The sequence below is a fragment of the Zingiber officinale genome, chromosome 8A, assembly GCF_018446385.1.
Source record: "Zingiber officinale cultivar Zhangliang chromosome 8A, Zo_v1.1, whole genome shotgun sequence".
Taxonomy (NCBI): Eukaryota; Viridiplantae; Streptophyta; class Magnoliopsida; order Zingiberales; family Zingiberaceae; genus Zingiber; species Zingiber officinale.
Window position 1 is genome coordinate 113,594,222 of NC_056000.1, and position 15,106 is coordinate 113,609,327.

The 15,106-nt window shown below is 40.9% G+C and overlaps 2 long non-coding RNA genes across 2 annotated transcripts; both read left to right on the top strand.

Moving 5' to 3' along the window:
- Window positions 1-2,639: 2,639 nt before the first annotated feature.
- LOC122012519 lies at window positions 2,640-4,176 on the top strand. Its single transcript, XR_006120245.1, has 4 exons — window positions 2,640-3,373; window positions 3,460-3,545; window positions 3,649-3,720; window positions 4,138-4,176. It is a non-coding gene; the product is annotated as an uncharacterized LOC122012519 (long non-coding RNA).
- A 4,696-nt stretch (window positions 4,177-8,872) lies between these two features.
- LOC122012522 lies at window positions 8,873-10,890 on the top strand. Its single transcript, XR_006120247.1, has 4 exons — window positions 8,873-10,087; window positions 10,174-10,259; window positions 10,363-10,434; window positions 10,852-10,890. It is a non-coding gene; the product is annotated as an uncharacterized LOC122012522 (long non-coding RNA).
- The last annotated feature ends 4,216 nt before the right edge of the window (window positions 10,891-15,106 follow it).

Sequence of the window (15,106 nt, forward strand, 5' to 3'; positions counted from 1 at the left end):
ATGGAAAGGAGCAAACCATTGGAAGGTCGTAGTGTAATTAGGTATTAGTTTGTTTTAACTATATAATTACACTAGTACACTTAGAGTGTATTGAGTAGGACCATTAGAGGTCGTCTATTTTATACTGACTTTATAAAGGGACAAAGACCTCAGTTATTATGGAAGTGTGTACTCTTAATCCTAATATAATAACAAGCACATATATTTGATATTTATTTCTTTAATTTATCAATGGGTGAGATTTAGTTCGATAAATCAATAAGCCCGATAAGTTGGGAAATGATATCACTTATAGTGTGTGTTGTTGATTATAGAAGGAAACTGTGTCCTAGTAATCTAGGTTGAGAATGCCCTCAAGAGGAGCTCATAAGGATTGTCATGTTAAACCTTGCAGGTGGACTTAGTCCGACATGACGATAAGGTTGAGTGGTACTACTCTTGGACTAAGATATTAATTAAATGAGTTGTCAGTAACTCACTTAATTAGTGGACATTCGACATCTTAAACACAGGGAGACTAACACACTCATAATAAGAATGAGCCCAAAAATGTAATTTAGGATTGGTGCGGTAGTTCAATAATAATTCTTTAGTGGAATGAATTATTATTGATGAAATTAAATTGTGTGTTCGGGGCGAACACGGGATGTTTAATTTCATCGGGAGACCAAAACCAATTCCTCCTCTCGGTCCCTATCGTTGCCTCTTAATTATAGAGTACTATACCCACCTATACCCACCTTCTTACCCATCCTATAGGGGCCTAGCTTGGAGACCAAGCTAGGGCCGACCATGGTTTGGTTCATGGGTGAATTCATGTGGCCGGCCCTAGCTTGAACTCAAGCTTAGGTGGCCAACCCTATTAAAATAAAAAGGAATTTTAATTTTAAAATTTTTTCTTATGTGGATAACATGATTTAAAAGAGAGTTTAAAAAATTTAAATCTTTCCTTTTATAAGATTCTACAAAAGATTAAGAGAAGAGTTAAAATCTCTTTCCTTATTTGTAGATTAAAATGTTGATTTTAGTTTTGGTAAAAACTTTCCTTTTAATCATGTTCATGATTTAAAAGAAAGTTTAAAAGTTAAAAATTGTCTTTTATTAGTTTCTACAAAAGATTATGAAAAGATTTAATATCTTTTCTTATTTGTAGATTGAAAGGAGATTTTAATTTTTAGAGATAACTTTCCTTTGTGAAAATTATCCACATGTTTAAAAGAAAGATTTTAATTTATAAAATTTCTTTTTATTAACCAATCATGAAGGGATTAAAATTATTGGAGAAATTTTTATAAATTTCTAGAAACAAATTAGGAAGTTTTAATTAAAACTCTCATTGTTTTGGGGAAAGAGGTGGCCGGCCAAATAAATTGGAGAAGAGAAAATTATTTTTAATTAAATAAATTTTCCTTTTCATGGCAAAAGAATTAAGGAAGTTTTTTATTTAAATTTCCTTATTTGTCAAGACCAAGGATTATAAAAGAGGGGGTAGAGGAGGCTTCATAGCTAACGACTCTATTCTTTTTCTTCCTCTCTTTTCTTCCTTGGTGTGGCCGGCCCCTAGAGGTTCCCTTTCTTCTTCTCTCTTCTCCTTCTTGTGGCCGAGACTTCATCATCTCTTGGAGACATAAAAGTGGCCGGATCTAGCTTGGAGAAAAGGAGAGAAAGGAGTCTTGTTTCTTGCATCCCTTGGAGCTCGGTTGGTGGAAAAAGTTCTTCATCCTTTGGAAGTTTTTGCTTGGCCGAAACTTGAAGGAAGGAAGAAGAAGGTGTCTTGGTGGTTCTCATCTCGGAAGATCATTGCCCACACAATGTCCGAGGTTAGAAGAGGAATACGGTATAAGACCTAGAGGTTTTTGTTTGCAAAAGAAAAGGTATACTAGTATTTAATTTCCGCATCATACTAGTTTTATTTCTTTGTAAAAATACCAAATACAAGAGGCATGCGATTCTAGTATTTCGAATTAGTTTTCAATATTGTGTTCTTTTATTTTTCTTTTCCTTGTGATTTGATTGCTCTTTTTGGTTGACCTAAAGTTATTTAAGGAAATTAAATATTAGCTTTCCTTAAAAGGCTTTGTTTAGGCGGTGGTGGTTGTTCCCATATCCAAGAAGGCCATGTGCCTCGCCATGCAGTCCTGGAAGCCAATTTTGGAAATTAATATTTAATTGAATTAATAACCTAGGTGATTTGGATCGAACGTGTTAAGTTCCGCAGGAGATCCAAGTCTAAACCTAAAAGAACAAATAAATTAAACTTTGGATCAAACGTGTTAAGTTCCGCAGGCGATCCAAGTTTAATTTAAAAGAACACATGGTAGCTAGGAAAAGGTTCAGACCTTTGTACAAAATTTTTGTACAGTGGAACCATTAGGTTTTCCGAGTAGCAACCAACAATAGGGTAGTAGATTCTAGTGTACAACATATTAATTGGTTGAATTAATAGTGGAAGGCTGTAGATATATATAGAACACTACTTTTAATTATTCCTTGTCAAGCATTAATATATAAGGACAATATTAATATGTTGAGACTAGCATGTAATGTAAGTACCCCGTGGTAATTTTAATGTGATCAACCAAGTCAAGTTAGGTCATGTTGTGTTTTTGTAAAATACCACAAAATTAAATAATAAATGTTATTGGACGGAAAATCTTATTGGATTTTTCAGGAATTTCTAGAAATTTTTCGGGATTTAAACGGAGTCTGTATGACCCATTTTAGGGGGATAGATCCTGGGTACAGAGGAGGTCTGTTTGGAATACCCAAAGGTGGGAATTGATTGAGGAGTGGACTTAGGCTTTGATTAAGCTAAATTAGGTTTGGGGATTAATGCTACAGTAACCTACCTTATAAGCGCCGAGGACCCCTCTTTTCCCCCGATTCTTCTTCCTCCCCTGTCCACTTCGTCCCGATCCTCACCGGCGATTCTCCTCCTCCTCCTTATCTCGGTGTCGCCGGCGTGGCTGATGGTGGAGTGCTTAGGAGGGAAGACAAGCTACGGGCGTTTCTCTCCTTCCTCCCATTCTCGATTCCCATCGCATCTCAGTCGTGATGCCGGCGATTCTTGATCGCGCCAGTGATGTCCAGCCCATCGCCACCGGACCTTCCTTCTCCATCCCGATTGCTGATGCCCCGTCTCCCTCCTCCCTCTCCCGTTCGTGATGCTGGAATCCATCGACCCACGGGATGCCGTAGCCGTTCTTGAAGCTGTGCCCTAGCTCAGATTCGTCGCCGACAACCACTCTTTCCCCCACCCGATGTGTTTCTCTCGCAACCTCTTCTGATCGTTGGTCGCACTACCACGGCCTCGCTGCCTCGCCGTGTACTGGAGTCTCGATCGAGTGCCACCACCAGGGAACGATTAGTTTAGGTAAGTTTCATCTGGATTTGTTTTAACTCCGAATCTTGCTCAATTGTCTCCATTTAGCTGTTCTTCCTGTTCTGGATTGGATGAAGGCATCAGATCGAAATATTGGAGGATTGCACTGTTGCCGATCACTGCCACTCCAACTCTTGAAGCTGTGGAGGTCACGGGTGTGAAGGTAAGGGGTTGTTGTGGTGAGAAAGATCTTGTTTGTTAGGGTTCCAGCAAATTCAGTGTTGTGTAATTGTTTCCTGGACTGACCTTGGAAAGAATTGATGTAGGAATTCTTGGTGGTTGTGTGCAGAGATTGGTAGAGGGCTGTTGAGCTACTGGGTTTGTTGCCATACCTCAAGGTGAGTGTTTTCTAGTGATGTACCTATGGTATTCTCATTAGTATGATGCTAAATTAGGTTTTCTAAGGAATCTAGGGTTTTATGCTTGCTTAGATTATAAGTGGTGAGTAGATGTATTGATTTAACTCATATTGATATTAGATTATGGATTTTTGGATTGGATGAGTTATGGGTTGGATAATTGAAGCATGTTAACAAGAAGAGTTAACTAATTGAATTGGATTAATTCATGAGGAGTTTTGATTGGATTAATTGATGGTTGTGGATTATGTTTGGTTTAGAAGGAGTTGGATTAAGGATTATTTGGAGGATTTATCAGAGATCAGGTTTGATTAGAGTGATCCTAGTGGGTTAGGAATTTTATTTAGCTATTTGAATCGTATGAAATTAGCTAAATAAAATATATATTGATCGCAGGACTTGGATTCGGGACGAGCGTCTCGACACGGGATTACTTGGCACGATCTACACTTTAAGGCGGGTATTTCTTCCTTGCCTCTATGTAGATTTTATTGAGCTTAGTGCATGGTTTTCTGAGATGGTTTAGGATGCTTTATCTTATATCGTGTTCGTTTGTTGCTTTCCTGCTTGATACCGATGCTTGACCCTTGTGATGATCTATTTGATTCTTATACAGTCTACACTTTGGATTATCTATACTCTGTGGTATTTGTGTACATGTAGAGTATGTATGGTAGGGATTACTTCGTTGGTGGTATTCATATGAGGCTTGTCCATCCGTATGTCGTGTATACTTCTGTCCGGTGTGATGATTGGAGTTGTGTTGATTGTATGTATGTGGTTTATACCCGTGTTTGATGTGTTTTTACTGGAGGATACATGTTGATTGTACACGTGGGGTTGTGTACATGTGTCTGGTGGGATTATTGGAGATTTTTGGTTGATTATACATGTGTAGTGTGTACATATGTTTGGTGGGATACGTGGAGGTATCATGACGATTATACTCTTGTCGGAGGTATTTATGAGGTTTGGGGTTGTTGCATGGATGATGATTATATATATATATATCATGTTCATCATTCATTGCATCTGATGACCGTTGTCTCCCTTGTGGTGAGAGAGTCATCAGTTGGTTTGGTTTAGCGCACCTCGGCCACTCATGGGTAGTGGTAGTTGGAGCGATTCTGCTAGTCTGTCGTGCCACCCGGTCACGAGGTTTAGTGAGATCCGGCGTTGTGGCATCGGGGACCACGATGCTATGTAGTTAGATAGCTACTAGCGGATGTCGCCTCGACCACTATATAGTGGGTTGGAGGGTAGTCTGATCGTCACGGACCCAAGCCTCTCGGCCGTACGGGTCGTGGTGTTCGGAGAGGTGGCGGGGTGACCATGGAGCATCGTGCACTTTTGCGTATGATGCACGGTGCATCCGGGGTTATATTTGCATACATGCCTACTAGATACTAGCTGCATGTGTTTGTGGTATGTTGCATTTGTTTGCGATATGATTGTTGCATTTGGTTGCCATGCTGCATACATGTCATTTATTTTACATGTATGTGCAGTCGTACTTATATTGCACAGGTGTCACGGGTATGTCTGTTGCAGATCTAGTGAGTTTATTGATCTTTGTACCTTGCGTCGATTCCGGATTGGGTATGTATCTGTCCTTGTGTTAGTTGTGGTTTGTACAGTTTATATGTCAGGTTATTATGTCAGGTATGTTCAGATGCATTGATTATGATAGTATGATCATGTTCTTTATTCCCTACTGAGACTGTATACTTGTGATCTCCATGTTTATTTATGGACCATGCACTATCTTTTCTATTACCCGCTGAGTTACCTATACTCACCACCGCATGTATACATTTATGTTTTCAGGTAGATGGTTGGAGTGTCGCTTGGAGTATCCTGTCTGCCGGGTCCTACGTCACATCCGAAGACTGTGTTCATTTTCTATTGTATATTCTTTTCTTATTTTTGGCATTGTATTTGCGTATAGCCATGTGGCTATCCTATGGTTTTGGTGTTGTATTTGTGTTTAAGCCGTGCCGGCATGCATTGTATTTATTTGTGTTGTGTGGGCTTTCCTTCGTTTTTCCGCTGTGTTTTGGTACAGCCGTGTGGGCTGTTTTATATATAACTGCGTGGTTGTGATTGTTTCATTCCAGCCGTGTGGGCTGTTATTATAACTGCGTGGTTGTGTATATAAATATTCCAGCCGCATGTGGCTGATGTATTTTGCTTGTAGTGATGCTTCAGATTGTCACCGGTACTGGGGAGGTGCTGCCGGATTTTTGTCTGGCAGAGACTCCTTTGGGGGCGTGACAATTTAGTGGTATCAGAGCAGGTTCGATGCCTGCTTTGTTTTGTTTTGGATTTTCGAGATTTATCTGATACCAATTTTTGGTATCAGAGTAGGTACGATGCCTATTATTCGTGTTTTGGATTTCGTGATTCGATTTTCTTGATGTGACTTTTCGAGTTTTGGGACCAGGCAGCAGCAGGACTTCTCCAAGCTATAGGAGGTATGTATGCATATGGTTATCATACATTTCTGTTGGTATATGTACTGTTGTCCATGATAGTTTCTTATGACATGTGTTAGTACTCTTCTGTTAGTACCTGCTTATTTGCTTGTACCATGCATTTCATGTGTTGGGTCAATCATTGATCACGGTTGACCTACTGGAGATCAACGTTTTAACGTTTTACAGTCTCAGGGGATTCGTCATATCATACTACTAGTTGTTTTAGTGTCTACTACGACTAGTTGGTTGAGAGTTAGGGTCACATACCAGTCCAGGTTATTATTAGCTGGATAGTGGTTGGTATTTATATACTCATATTGACCCTGTTGGTAGAGTATTGATTTACTCCTGTTGGTTAGGTTAGTAGATTACCCTCCTTGACTTGGGTAGGGGTGGATCGATTTTACCTTAGTTGCTTTTGACGAGGATTGATTTATCCTTATTAGATCAGTTAGTTGACGATCGATTTATTTAGCAGTTCGATCATTAGGGTATCGTCATACTCTATTTTTAGAGATTTTGATCTTTGGGGTTACTTGTGTTGGGTTAGATATTTGGGAGACTCACTTGAGTACGTGACTTGTACCGTCATGGGTAGAAAGGACTGAATTGGCCGTATACCATTATCGGCTTAGTCAGTTTGTAGAGGATTGTCGTATCCGATTCCATGGGGACTTTGACTATGGACTGTCTGTACCTGGTAGGATGACTTAGAAGGTACATTCAGATAGGATACCGCACAGTGTGGAAAAGTGTAAAGCTACGTGCTTAACACTTTGAGATACAACCGTTACAAGGGTATATTTTGGAGAGTACATTCGGATATGATGATCTTTGAGGGTAGAGCGTCGATTGACAGATATTTTGATCAGTTGTTTAGTTGTAGCGTTCCTCTATCTTTGTGTTCATTGTTTGATACTGGAGGTTGCTGAGCCTCAGGATGGAGAAATCGCAGTTTGATGGGGTACAAGACAATGGTTAGACGACTCAGCTAACATTGTCTCTATCAGGTGGCTCAAGACCTTGACCACGTGATCATTTTACCAGATCTTGTAGTCTATATCTCATATTAGAGGGTTTGACCTTTTATCGGTATTTGTTGAGGGACATATATAGGATGATGATGAGGGTGGTGGATATATCTCTTTGTTAGGTAGACACTTAGTCAGCGAGTTGTGTGACCCTATGACTTTGGATTGACATTCTTTTACTGTGGATATTTGATTATCAGAAAGGATGAGATGATGAGATTTGGCAGACTATATGGATACATTTAGTTTGTTGGCAATAGGTGTTGAGGGTTGGATGCTTTCGTTTTTCTCTATCTTTGTGTAGGAGACTATCCGGTATGATTGATTGATGTTGAGGATGATTTTGATTGATAGATATTAAGAGATCAGGTGTGATGATATGTTATTTGTTGATGATCTATTGGTGGATATTTAGTTTGATGGTCTACTATTTGGTGTTTGAGGTTGATAGAGACATGAGGAGTGATGTGTCTGTGATATTTAGGGATTTAGTGATTGTAGTTGGTCATTAGTTTACAGACTTGTTGTTGATGATCTTATGGTGGAGTAAGCCTGTGGTACGTACATTATGAGTCCTTGGGGTTACCGTTTAGGCATGCCATGCTTAGATGTTTACATGGACTCAGTGTACTTGGTATTCATAGGGTTTGGATCAGTTTTCATTGTCTTTATTGGCGATGTTGTGATCTATTCCCGATCCGAGGTGGATCATGTACACTAGCTTCACATAGTTCTAGAGATGTTTCGACGAGAACATTTATATGTGAATTTAGTAGTACGTATTGCGATTGTCTTTTACGAGTTTTTGGGACACGTTGTGTTTAGTAGAGGATATCGGTGGATCCACAGGAGATAGAGGCTGTTATCAGTTGGGAGTAGGCGTAGTTTATACTGGAGGTCCACTGTTCCTTTCGTGGTCTGGCTGGATATTATCAGAGATTAGCTGAGGGTTTTCTCCAGCATTTATGCCGTTGATTGGATTGTTCGGAAGGGTATGGAATTTTCCTGGATAGATGTCTGTGAGATCAGTTTTGATAGCTGCACCTATCTTAGTAGTACTTTCTAGTGTAGACGGATTTGCACTCTACACAGAGGTATTGTACCTGGAATTTGGTGCAGTTTCGATATAGCATGAGCGAAACAGTCTTGCGTCAGTAGTTAGAATTCTCGTGTAATGAGAATGAGATTCATTGTTTTCTATGGGCGATTGTGTGTGTTTTCGAGTCACTTCTTATCCGGGAGGAGTTACTGCAGGAAACACCTTGATATGGGTTTGCGATACATTCGGGTGACATCTGATGTGTGGAGACATTGGAGCACTCTTATTAGTGGAACGATATAAAGAAAGACATCACGGACTTGGTAGCTTGATGTCTATTATGTCAGCCAGTGGAGGTTGAACATCAGAGATTAGTAGGATTATCTCCGTTGATTTGGATACTGGAGTGGAGTTGGGAGCATGTTTTGACGGATCTTGTTGTGGGATTATCCAGGACATGGAGAGGATATGATGGTATGGGTATTCATTATTGGGTGACGACTTTGCTCCCTAGCCATCGATTTGTGGGATGATTCTTTTGGATTGAGTATTAGGATTATCTGTGGAGAGATTACCGGACCTTATGGTATATCTCTGAGGGTTATATTGGATGGAGATCAGCGATTTCACATCATGTTTTGACTGAGGTTATAGCAGACTTTGGGTTAGGAGCTTTACTTTAGTATAGATTTTCATCTTAGAGTGATGGATAGTTTGAGCGCTCTATCATGTGTTGGAGGATTTATTGATAGTGGATTTTGGATTTTAGAGGTGTTTGATTTATCCACAGTTGGCTAGATTGCAGAGTGGGAGTAACAGGAGCAGAGTGAGCTCATAGCTCACAAAGTCATCACTATTCACTTGGAGGTGGATTGTCATGCTTAGAGATATGTTTATGATACTAGGGTTGGAGATTTGTTTATGATACTTGGATGAGTGGCATATGAGTATGTTGATTGGTGGATACCTTGGAGGAGGGTCCCTGAGTTGACCAGTAAATTTGGGGACCAAATTTTTTATTAGTGGGGGAGAATGTAAAATACCACAAAATTAAATAATAAATGTTATTGGACGGAAAATCTTATTGGATTTTTCAGGAATTTCTAGAAATTTTTCGGGATTTAAACGGAGTCTGTATGACCCATTTTAGGGGGATAGATCCTGGGTACAGAGGAGGTCTGTTTGGAATACCCAAAGGTGGGAATTGATTGAGGAGTGGACTTAGGCTTTGATTAAGCTAAATTAGGTTTGGGGATTAATGCTACAGTAACCTACCTTATAAGCGCCGAGGACCCCTCTTTTCCCCCGATTCTTCTTCCTCCCCTGTCCACTTCGTCCCGATCCTCACCGGCGATTCTCCTCCTCCTCCTTATCTCGGTGTCGCCGGCGTGGCTGATGGTGGAGTGCTTAGGAGGGAAGACAAGCTACGGGCGTTTCTCTCCTTCCTCCCATTCTCGATTCCCATCGCATCTCAGTCGTGATGCCGGCGATTCTTGATCGCGCCAGTGATGTCCAGCCCATCGCCACCGGACCTTCCTTCTCCATCCCGATTGCTGATGCCCCGTCTCCCTCCTCCCTCTCCCGTTCGTGATGCTGGAATCCATCGACCCACGGGATGCCGTAGCCGTTCTTGAAGCTGTGCCCTAGCTCAGATTCGTCGCCGACAACCACTCTTTCCCCCACCCGATGTGTTTCTCTCGCAACCTCTTCTGATCGTTGGTCGCACTACCACGGCCTCGCTGCCTCGCCGTGTACTGGAGTCTCGATCGAGTGCCACCACCAGGGAACGATTAGTTTAGGTAAGTTTCATCTGGATTTGTTTTAACTCCGAATCTTGCTCAATTGTCTCCATTTAGCTGTTCTTCCTGTTCTGGATTGGATGAAGGCATCAGATCGAAATATTGGAGGATTGCACTGTTGCCGATCACTGCCACTCCAACTCTTGAAGCTGTGGAGGTCACGGGTGTGAAGGTAAGGGGTTGTTGTGGTGAGAAAGATCTTGTTTGTTAGGGTTCCAGCAAATTCAGTGTTGTGTAATTGTTTCCTGGACTGACCTTGGAAAGAATTGATGTAGGAATTCTTGGTGGTTGTGTGCAGAGATTGGTAGAGGGCTGTTGAGCTACTGGGTTTGTTGCCATACCTCAAGGTGAGTGTTTTCTAGTGATGTACCTATGGTATTCTCATTAGTATGATGCTAAATTAGGTTTTCTAAGGAATCTAGGGTTTTATGCTTGCTTAGATTATAAGTGGTGAGTAGATGTATTGATTTAACTCATATTGATATTAGATTATGGATTTTTGGATTGGATGAGTTATGGGTTGGATAATTGAAGCATGTTAACAAGAAGAGTTAACTAATTGAATTGGATTAATTCATGAGGAGTTTTGATTGGATTAATTGATGGTTGTGGATTATGTTTGGTTTAGAAGGAGTTGGATTAAGGATTATTTGGAGGATTTATCAGAGATCAGGTTTGATTAGAGTGATCCTAGTGGGTTAGGAATTTTATTTAGCTATTTGAATCGTATGAAATTAGCTAAATAAAATATATATTGATCGCAGGACTTGGATTCGGGACGAGCGTCTCGACACGGGATTACTTGGCACGATCTACACTTTAAGGCGGGTATTTCTTCCTTGCCTCTATGTAGATTTTATTGAGCTTAGTGCATGGTTTTACGAGATGGTTTAGGATGCTTTATCTTATATCGTGTTCGTTTGTTGCTTTCCTGCTTGATACCGATGCTTGACCCTTGTGATGATCTATTTAATTCTTATACAGTCTACACTTTGGATTATCTATACTCTGTGGTATTTGTGTACATGTAGAGTATGTATGGTAGGGATTACTTCGTTGGTGGTATTCATATGAGGCTTGTCCATCCGTATGTCGTGTATACTTCTGTCCGGTGTGATGATTGGAGTTGTGTTGATTGTATGTATGTGGTTTATACCCGTGTTTGATGTGTTTTTACTGGAGGATACATGTTGATTGTACACGTGGGGTTGTGTACATGTGTCTGGTGGGATTATTGGAGATTTTTGGTTGATTATACATGTGTAGTGTGTACATATGTTTGGTGGGATACGTGGAGGTATCATGACGATTATACTCTTGTCGGAGGTATTTATGAGGTTTGGGGTTGTTGCATGGATGATGATTATATATATATATATCATGTTCATCATTCATTGCATCTGATGACCGTTGTCTCCCTTGTGGTGAGAGAGTCATCAGTTGGTTTGGTTTAGCACCGCACCCTCGGCCACTCATGGGTAGTGGTAGTTGGAGCAGTTGCTGCTAGTCCTGTCGTGCCACCCGGTCACGAGGTTTAGTGAGATCCGGCGTTGTGAGCAGTCAGGGACCCTGATGCTATGTAGTTAGATAGCTACTAGCGGACTGTCCGCCTCGACCACTATATAGTGGGCTGGAGGGTAGTACAGTCGTCACAGACCCAAGCCTCTCGGCCATACAGGGGTCGTGGTGTTCGGAGAGGTGGCGGGGGTGACCATGGAGCATGCATGCACTTTTGCATATGATGCACGGTGCATCTGGGGGTTATATTTGCATACATGCCTACTAGATACTAGCTGCATGTGTTTGTGGTATGTTGCATTTGTTTGCGATATGATTGTTGCATTTGGTTGCCATGCTGCATACATGTCATTTATTTTACATGTATGTGCAGTCGTACTTATATTGCACAGGTGTCACGGGTATGTCTGTTGCAGATCTAGTGAGTTTATTGATCTTTGTACCTTGCGTCGATTCCGGATTGGGTATGTATCTGTCCTTGTGTTAGTTGTGGTTTGTACAGTTTATATGTCAGGTTATTATGTCAGGTATGTTCAGATGCATTGATTATGATAGTATGATCATGTTCTTTATTCCCTACTGAGACTGTATACTTGTGATCTCCATGTTTATTTATGGACCATGCACTATCTTTTCTATTACCCGCTGAGTTACCTATACTCACCACCGCATGTATACATTTATGTTTTCAGGTAGATGGTTGGAGTGTCGCTTGGAGTATCCTGTCTGCCGGGTCCTACGTCACATCCGAAGACTGTGTTCATTTTCTATTGTATATTCTTTTCTTATTTTTGGCATTGTATTTGCGTATAGCCATGTGGCTATCCTATGGTTTTGGTGTTGTATTTGTGTTTAAGCCGTGCCGGCATGCATTGTATTTATTTGTGTTGTGTGGGCTTTCCTTCGTTTTTCCGCTGTGTTTTGGTACAGCCGTGTGGGCTGTTTTATATATAACTGCGTGGTTGTGATTGTTTCATTCCAGCCGTGTGGGCTGTTATTATAACTGCGTGGTTGTGTATATAAATATTCCAGCCGCATGTGGCTGATGTATTTTGCTTGTAGTGATGCTTCAGATTGTCACCGGTACTGGGGAGGTGCTGCCGGATTTTTGTCTGGCAGAGACTCCTTTGGGGGCGTGACAGTTTTGATCCTTGTGTCTAAGTATGCAGGAAATTAGAAGCACAAGACATTGAGCAAAAGACGTAGCTAACGAGAAGGATGACATGGGAAAGAGTCAACGGGCTCGGTGTACCTGAGGGACTAGGTGCTGCGGAAGAGTACGCTGACGGACAAGAAAGGAGCGCGCGACATTTCTGAGGAACGAGTAGCCTGAGCGAAAGTTGCTCGAGAAGAAAGTCGAAGATGGGTTCAGGTGAGCCCAATTCTGATTGACCGAAATCACCCAAACGACCGAAGAAAGTGCCGAAGCAGTCAATTGAAGCTGACTGATCTGGACGCCCAGACCAGGTCCAGGTGCCCGGACGGTTCGAGCGCCCAAACGGTCCGAGCGCCCGGATGGTCCGAGCACTTGGACCACCTCCGGGCTACCCAGGGTGCCTTGACCTGCGCAACACTATGGATCAGATTTACAAGAGTCTGGACGCCCGGAGCAAGTCTAGGCGTCCGAAGAAAGTCTGGGTGCTCGGAGCAAGTCCGTGCGCTAGGAGTAGGATAAAATTTTATCCCACACTCGTTGCATAGCCGTTTGCGAGAAAATGAGATTTGCCAAGTTGGGGACGCTTGGAGAGCGTCTGGGTGCCCGAACCGTGCCACATCAGTAAACAGTCAGTTTCGACCAGTGGGGCATAAATAGAGCTCTGGTCTTCTCCATTTCGAACAACACACTTTGTACTTCAACCTTCTTTCTATTTTTCATTTCCGAGCGTCATTTTTGTGTATGGGGCTTCTCCGCCTCCGATGTTTTATTCGAGAAGGAGATCTTCATAGTGAGCTTATATGCCTTGGAGTAGCAATCCTCTAATTGCCAACCAAGTAAATCGTTCGTCTCATACTCCTTTTTAATTATGTAATATTTCTTTAAAGTGTGTAATCATTTAACGTTCAATTGTTTGAGAAAGGTATTTTGTTTTATTTTATTTTGTAAGATAATTCACCTCCTCTCTTGCTAGCCGCAAGGGACCTACAGTTTGTATCAGAGTCCAACCGCTTCAGAAGGACTAACGACCGACCAAAGCACAAGAGATGACCGAACTAAGCATCTTCCCACCTAAGTTCCATGGGGAGTTTACGACTTAGAGAAAGAAAATAGAGGTATTCTTCAAACCAGATTTTGAGTTATTGTTAATAATAATGGTTTTGTAGCACCCAAGGATTAGTAAGGAAAAGACAAAGAAGAATATCAATGGACGAAAAAATAACAAGCCGACTTTGTGGCAAATGACAAGGCAAAATTTCATCTGCTGAGCATTTTACTTTCACAAGAAGTCAACTGGATCGGAACTTACGAGTCAGCCAAATAGCTCTAGGAAAAATTCCTGGAACTACACCAAGGAATCTCGAAAGTAAAACTCACAAGACGGGATATGCTTTGGAGCCATATTAGCAACCTCTGATTAGAAGAATGTGAGACTGTCACATATCTACACTCGAGGATCAAAGAACTCATCACCGGACTCACGAAACTCGGAGAAAAGGTAACCAATCGAGATTCACTAAGGTATGTACTTAACACTTTCCCTTGAACACCTGAATGGTCAACCCTAGTAGATGCATATTTCATCTCTAGGGACATAGAGGTAAGTAATTTAGAGGAAGTATTTTCTACATTTGAAATACATGAATCAAGATATGCAGATCTAAAGAAGGAGTCAAAACAAAATATTGCCCGAAAGGCAAAAACTAACAAACCAAAGTTTGAAACATCCCTCAACTAGGGCTGCAAACGAATCGAGCTGGCTCATGAGCTTTTCGAATTGACTCGAAAAATATTTGATTTGTATTCGAATTTATCAAATTTGAGCTGAACTCGAACATGTTCAAACTTTTTTTTGAGCCAAACTCGAGCCCAAATTATATTGTTCGATAGTTCGCGAGCCACTCGCGAGTCTTAATATTTTATTAATATAAGTTAAATATATATTAAATAAATAAATTTTGAGCCTTTAAAGTACCTATTTTCGAGCAATAATTTGAATAGTTCGTGAACATATTTGAATCTTTCAAGCCGAACTCGAACTCGAGCCCTAATTCGAATCGAACTCGAACAAAATATTTTAAAATTTTCAAGCTTCGAATCGAGCTCGAACTCGAATATACCTATTTCAAGCCGAATTCGAGACTTAAATTTTTTAGCATATTCTGCTCGATTTGGTTCGTTTACACTCCTACCCTCAACGATGAAGAAACGACATTTATGATAAGGAAGTTTTAAAAAAATTAAAGCTAATAAATTCAATCAAATGCAAGCTAAAAGAAGAAAAAGGATAGTGAGGTGCTATCATTGCAATGAAGATGACATGTCAAAGATAACTACCCAAAACT